This window comes from Arachis hypogaea, chromosome 10 (genome assembly GCF_003086295.3).
Source record: "Arachis hypogaea cultivar Tifrunner chromosome 10, arahy.Tifrunner.gnm2.J5K5, whole genome shotgun sequence".
NCBI classification, from domain to species: Eukaryota; Viridiplantae; Streptophyta; class Magnoliopsida; order Fabales; family Fabaceae; genus Arachis; species Arachis hypogaea.
In genome coordinates this window covers 88027438-88032654 of record NC_092045.1, presented here as the reverse complement: position 1 = coordinate 88032654, position 5217 = coordinate 88027438, and positions in this window count along the sequence as shown.

The window sequence follows — 5217 nt, the reverse complement described above, 5'->3', positions numbered from 1 at the left end:
AATCGTTGACCTAAAGACAATTTATTTGTCAATAAAAACAGATTTTATTTATAATTGGAATAAAATTTATTTACCAATAATCGGTGGATAAAATTGAAATTACACCCGTGTCATATAATTATAATTGATTAATTGGTATAAAATGAAATTATACCCGTGCCATGAGTAATAATCTAAATAATTATATCTTAACAAAATATAATTTGAAATAATTTATAAACAATTATCTTAACAAAAATAATTATTTAATAATTGATTTAAAAATCAATGCAAAAAATAATTATTAATAATAGTATTATTAACTGGGTAAATAATATAATTTTAAATTATTACTTGAAATATAAATAATATATGAAAATTTATTGAGTAAATCAATGATTTTGCACCTTAATAATTTGATAATTATTATTTAATTAACCAGTTAATTGAATTAGTAATAACAATTTTCAATTTCAAATTTTGTATATTAAGTAGTTATTAAAAATTGGGTAATAACGATTTACACAGGAAAATTATTGATAAATTCAATTAACCATATAGAAGATAATATACTAACAGTTTTAGTATATTATTTATGGCAAGCGAAATTATTTTCTCATATTTTCTATTAAAATTGAAATTAGTAATAGTTTAAAAAAAGGTTTATTAATAAAATTACTAATAGTCACATTTTTATACACAACATATATGTTTTCTATATATTATTTAAAAAAATATAATGAAACATGAATAATGAATGAGTATGTTATTTCTTCGACTAGCTAATTAATGCAAAATTGAGTACCTTTTTTTATTCGATTGAGGTCATATTCTATTTGGTGAAAGTTTTAATCACCTTAATTAAATCCTATCTTTGTGCCTTAACTTATACAAATAGTAATATGTTACATATTATTTGGTATATCTAAGTAGTTATTTTTCATAGTGGAGATGTAAAAAATCATATTAAGGTTTATTTCTAAATAATTAGTGGATGAATAATAGTAGATTATATTATTTTGGGAAAGTATTTTCATTATAATTATATCAAATCAATATTTAATTATGATAAAATATGTTAATTAGAATTATATCATAGAATTATAATAATTATGATATTTATATTATATATTTTAATCATTTATGTACGTAAATAATTAGAAATCAATCAAATTAAATTATCACGGTAAATAATATGTTGTATATTATTACGAAAAATAATCCGTAGATAAAATTGAAATTACACCCGTGTCATATAATTATAATTGATTAATTGGTATAAAATGAAATTATACCCGTGTCATGAGTAATAATCTAAATAATTATATCTTAACAAAATATTATTTGAAATAATTTATAAACAATTATCTTAACAAAATAATTATTTAATAATTGATTTAAAAATCAATGCAAAATATAATTTTTAATAATAGTATTATTAACTGGGTAAATAATATAATTTCAAATTATTACTTGAAATATAAATAATATATGAAAATCAATTGAGTAAATCAATGATTTTGTACCTTAATAATTTGACAATTATTACTCAATTAACCAGTTAATTGAATTAGTAATAACAATTTCCAATTTCAAATTTTGTATATTAAGTAATTATTAAAAATTGGGTAATAACGATTTATACGGGAAAATCATTGATAAATTCAATTAATCATAAAGAAGATAATATACTAACAGTTTTAGTATATTATTTATGACAAGGAAAATTATTTTTTCAAATTAAATTTTATATAATTATAGTAAGTCTCTATAATTAAAGCAATATAAAACTGCTTCATATATAGCAATAATATTATACATATTTATATATCTCTTCTTTTATCTCTTTTTTTAAAATATTGACATATAATTAATGTAGAAAATATATAATATTAAACTGTTTTGTTATGCATATATATGAATTTATATAATAACCCGTATAATTTATACGTATGGCATAATACATATGTCAAAAAAAGATTTCATAATTTTTGAAAACCACTGTTTTGTTATATGAAATTGAAATTGAAATTAAATAATTTCTATTTATATAATTTTTTTATTAGTATCAAGTATTTTCATTAAAAATTCATATCGTTTGTAATTAGTATATATATATATATATATATATATATATATAAGTCGTAATAGTCAATTGTTTCAATTATTTTGACGTTAATGCTCTTGCGAATGAACTAAGTGGATATTTAAAAAGGCTAACTAATGAGCAGAAATTTGCATACGATCAAATAATTGGTGCTGTTAGCGGTAATATGGGTGGATTTTTCTTCTTATACGGTCAAGGTGGTTGTGGAAAAATATTTTTATGGTCAACTATATCATGCTCAATTAGGTCTAAAGGAGGTATAGTTTTAAATGTTGTTTCGAGTGGGATTGCTGCACTTTTGTTGCCTAATGAAAGAACTGCACATTCAAGGTTTAAAATTCCTTTTGCCATAAATGAGGATTCTTTGTGTAGCATTAAACAGGGAAGTCCTCTTTCAAGGTTAATATCCAAGCTAAGGCCAAATTAATCACATGGGATGAAGCTCCAATGATAAGTAAGTATTGTTACGAAGCTTTAGATAAATGCTTCAGAGACATCTTAAGGTGCTCAGATTCGTATAATGCTCATTTGCCATTTGGAGGTAAAGTTGTTGTTCTCGGAGGAGATTTTAGACAAATTTTACCTGTAATTCTCAGAGGCTCAAGGCAAGATATAATTCAGTCTTCTATTAATTCTTCATATTTGTGGCATAACTGTAAGGTTTTGAAGCTTACAAAAAATATGAGATTGTCACTAGGTGAAAACAATAATATACAAAAACTCAGAAATTTTACAGAATGGCTACTCAAAATTGGTGATGGTTTGGCTGGTGATACAACAGATGGTGAATCGATCGTTCATATACCATCTGACATTTTGATTAAGAACTCTGAGACAGTTTTGGATGACCTCATTGATTTCGTGTATCCAAATATGTTATCCAATTTTTCCGTTGAAATTTATTTCAAGGATAGAGCAATTCTTGCACCAACTTTGGATTTTTGTGTCACTGATGTCAACAACAAGATGACTGCAGGGCTACCTGGACAAGAAATAGTCTACTTAAGTTCAAACTCTGTGTGTGCTGAAGAGGGAAATATGGAACTTGAGTTAGATGCTTTCTCACCGGAGATTCTAAATGGAATAAATTGTTCAGGTCTACCACCACACAAGTTGGTTCTGAAGGTTGGCGCTCCTGTTATGTTGCTGCGGAATATAGACCAAACTAATGGTTTGTGCAATGGAACGAGGATGCAAGTTAGAAGAATGGGAAATCATGTGATAGAATGCAAGACTTTAACTGGTAACAAAGTTAGAAGTATTGTTCTTATCCCAAGAGTGAATCTAATTCCAAATAATGAAACATTGCCGGTCAGGTTTCAAAGAAGATAATTCCCAATTATCATGTCATTTGCAATGATAATAAATAAGTCACATGGACAAACTCTATTGAAACTTCCAAGGCCAGTTTTCACCCATGGTCAATTGTATGTTACGTTATCAAGGGTAACGAGTAAAGATGGTCTGCGAGTGCTGTTGCAAGATCATGGACACTTGGAAGATAACTGCATGATGAATGTGGTATATAGAGAAGTTTTTGAGAGCCTATAATAAAAAGGTAATAACAAAATGTCTTACTAAATCTATTTATTTATTAAAATTTATTACTATCACTTAAAAAAATTTAGAAATTCTAGGAACTAATAGATGAATTCTTATTATACATTAATAGTTTGAAAATATTAAAATTATCATTAAAATTCGTATAATTTTATATACAAACATTGATACGGTATTGTTTCATGTATATATTTTACAAGTATCAAAAGATAGCATTGAATTGTTATTCAGTAGGTTTAAATTATTTATTGTTTATTACAAAACTTTCTGCATTAGGATTCTCTATTAATTTGTTCTTCATTTTGAGTTGATTTTGATATTTTCTTACTTCACATTAAACCAACATAAAATTTTGTTGGTAGATTTAAGTATTACTAGATTATTTATGGTCATATTGAGTATATATGCCTGATTTATTGAAAAAAGTAGATTAAATAACTATTTTATAGTTAATACAATTAATACCGTATTAAAAAAAGAAAAACAACGCATACAAGTTATTTTTTTATTAATTAAATTATTATAATTAAAATGAAATTTAACATAACAACTTAAAATTATAATTTTAATCTTATCACGTGCATGGCACGGGTGATTAAACTTGTGAAATATAAAAAATGAGATTCTAATTTTCTTCAAGTGAGTATAATATGGTTTAATTTTGGTCTCTCTCTTGATTTTTTTCCCTTAATCTCAGTAAATTTTTTCAATAAGTTAATTTTAAAAAAGATAGACATAAATATCAAATTGTCCAACTTAATAATGCTTTTAAAATATTTATAAATTTGATACTTATGTTCTTTTAAAATCTTGAAATATGTTTAAGTATATAATTTATATATTTACTAAATTATACTATTCTTTTATTATATAATATATAATGAACAAATATTAGAATCTACTATTAGATTCATAATAATATATAATGAATAAAAATTTTAAAAAATTATATAAAAACAAATAAAAATAAAATTTTAAGCCATACAAATTTAAACAGTGTGGATATGCGTGTGCGTCAACTTAAATAATTTTATTTATTTTATTAACGTGAATTATCTTATTATTGATAATGCATCCCTTGTCTTTATTTTTGTTATTTTGTAATTTCAGTTCTTTCATTTTTTTATATTTTGAGTGGGCATATATTTTATGGCTGAAATAAGTTGTCATTTTATAATTATATTTCTAAATCATTCCAAGAGGAGTAAATAAGTCAAATAATCTATCAAAAACATATAATCTGACTTGTATTTAGTCTAATTTAGTCTAACCTATTATAAAATAAGTCCAAATTAAAATTATTTTAAAAGTCTAAATTTATTAGTAGATTAGACCCAAACAAATCTTATAAACCTGTCTGTCTTGATATGTTAAAACATAAATAAATATATATATTTTTATGATTAAAAAATTATTAAATATTTTAAATTTATTATATTTTATTATATATATTTTTATATATTTTAAATTCTTAAAATATTTAGATATTCTTGTAAATATTAAATTTGATATATTATACATAAGTAATTTTTTTGAAAAAATAATTTTTAAAAATAATATTTTAAAAAAAT